The sequence below is a fragment of the Chrysochloris asiatica genome, unplaced genomic scaffold, assembly GCF_000296735.1.
Source record: "Chrysochloris asiatica unplaced genomic scaffold, ChrAsi1.0 scaffold00082, whole genome shotgun sequence".
Taxonomy (NCBI): Eukaryota; Metazoa; Chordata; class Mammalia; order Afrosoricida; family Chrysochloridae; genus Chrysochloris; species Chrysochloris asiatica.
Genome location: NW_006408600.1, coordinates 5424885 through 5427244, shown reverse-complemented (window position 1 = coordinate 5427244; position 2360 = coordinate 5424885).

Here is a 2360-nt window from a genome sequence, read left to right as displayed (position 1 = left end):
GCTGTGCATGGGGTCACTATGAGTCGGTTCCTACTCGATGGCACCTGACAACAACAATAGGGTGTGATTATAGCTTGATTATATGGCAGCAATTACTGCCTCTTCTTGGTTAGAGAGTCCCCCCAATTTAACAAAAAATTAATAAATACCAGCACAAAACAAAAAACACCAGACAGCAATAACAAAAACCTGGATTGCATACTGTGTCTACAATCACAGAAAAGGGAGAGGAAGGAAAGTAGAAAAAAATCTATAGCCTAATATGAGTATAATTTTAATATCCTCTTTCAGCTTCTTGCCTTCAAGGCCACCTGATAAATTTCAAGATGCCACTGTTGGTTATTATGCTGCCTTTCAGGATTTAATTTTCGACCTGTTTTGTTTTTAAACTTTCTCTACCTCTCCTTGTTCTGTCCTTTTTCCTATTAGTAAACAGTTCAACGCTGGCTGTGGCCTTTTTGAGCTGCTTGTAGCTTTAAATGCTGAGAGTATCTGTGCGCATGAGTGGCAGAAGAACCCACCAGTGGTGGAGGTGGGGGTGTCCACTCGGTCAGGCACACACACACCCACCACCCACCCCCGTTAGTCACCAGAATGGAGGTGCAGAAACACTAGGGGTACAATGAACAGATTAAAAAACAAACAAACAAAAAAAAATCAGAACAAAGCAAAACTTTCAACGTATATTGTCCACCTTTGCTTCGAGATTTCCGCCATGTTATTCATTGGCTGGTCTGCTTGCTCCCCTGGTTGGTCTTGCTGTTTGGTCTTGCCCAAGTTGTTGACTCTGGGCTGCTGAGCCCTGCAGATTCTAAAGTATGAAATTTCTTACTTCTGCCACAAGTTCCACTAGCTATAAGCGTTCAAACTTTAAAAATATTCCTAGATATGTGGTTCAGAGTTTTGGAGCTGTGCTCTGAACTCGCTTCACCTGGTAGTCTGTGGTATTGCTACTGGAGATCTTCAATGCAACTCTACCCTATCCATAATCAAGCCCCACCTTCCTGTTTGGGAGGTTTTTGATGACCTGATTAATTTCTTCTTTATTTTTTATACTTCTGTTCAAGTTTTCTGTTTCACTTTGTGTAAGTTTAGGTAAGGAGCTCTGGTAGCTTAGTGGTAACAAAACGGACTATAAACCGCAAGGTGAGCAGTTTGAAACTACCAGCTGCTCTGGGGGAGAAAGGTGAGGCTTTCTGCTTCCTTAAAGATTTAAAGCCTTGGAAATACTGTTCAGGGTCGCTATGGGTTGGAACCAACTCAACGGCACTTAACAACAACAAGTTTAGGTAAGATGTGTTTTTCTAAAAATATGTCTATTACCTCAAGATTTTCAATTTTTGGGGTGTACACCTCTTCACAATACTCTGTTATTATCTTTTTATCTATTGGTTCTGTTGTGATATCACCCATGTGGTTTCTTATGCGTGTTATTTATGACATCTCCCTCTTTTCCTTTGTTAAATTTACCAATAGTTTGTGGATTTATTAATCCTTTCAAAGAAGCAGTTTCTTGTCTGATTGATACTTTCTATATAATAGAAATTGATAATTTCTATTTTCTATATCATTTATTTCTGCCCTAATCTTTATAAATTATTTTCTTCTGGCAACTGTAGGTTTACTTTACTGGCCTTTTCCTAATTGTTTGAGGTGTTGTGATAATATGTTGATTTGGGTTCTTTGTTCTATTTGGATGTATGTATTTATTGCTATAAATTGAACTCTCAACACTGCTTTTGCTGTTTCCTAAAGGTTTTGGTATGCAATGTTTTCAATCTCATTTGTTTCTAGGAATATTTGAATCTCACTTTTTATTTGTTCTACTACCCAGTGCTTTTAAGCAAGGTTCTATGTACTTTCCACATATTTGACTTTATTTCCTTGATTTTCCTATTGTTGATTTCTAATTTTTTAGCATTGTGATTAAAGAAGATGCTTTTTAGTACTTTGATATTTTTCAATTTATGGAGACTTGCTTTGTGGCCTAATATATGGTCTATTCTGGAGAATCTTCTATGTGCACTGGAAAAGAATGTGTTCTGTGCTGTTGTTGAGTTGAATTCTCAGTATGAATCTATGAGATCAAGTTAGTTGATTGTCTTGTTTAGTACCTCTGTGTCTTTGATGAGTTTCTTTCTGGTTGTTCTGCCATTTTTCGAAAGTGATATATTAAAATCTCCCAGTAGATTAGTCTCTTTCTTCAATTCTTTTACAGTTTGCTTTATATGTTTTGGTGCTCTTTCATTGGGAACATAGATATTTATTATGATTATGTCTTCTTGTTTAACTGACCCTTTAATCATGAGATAATGTCCTTTTTGTTGTTTGTGCTGGTTTTTGCCTTAAATTTTATTTTA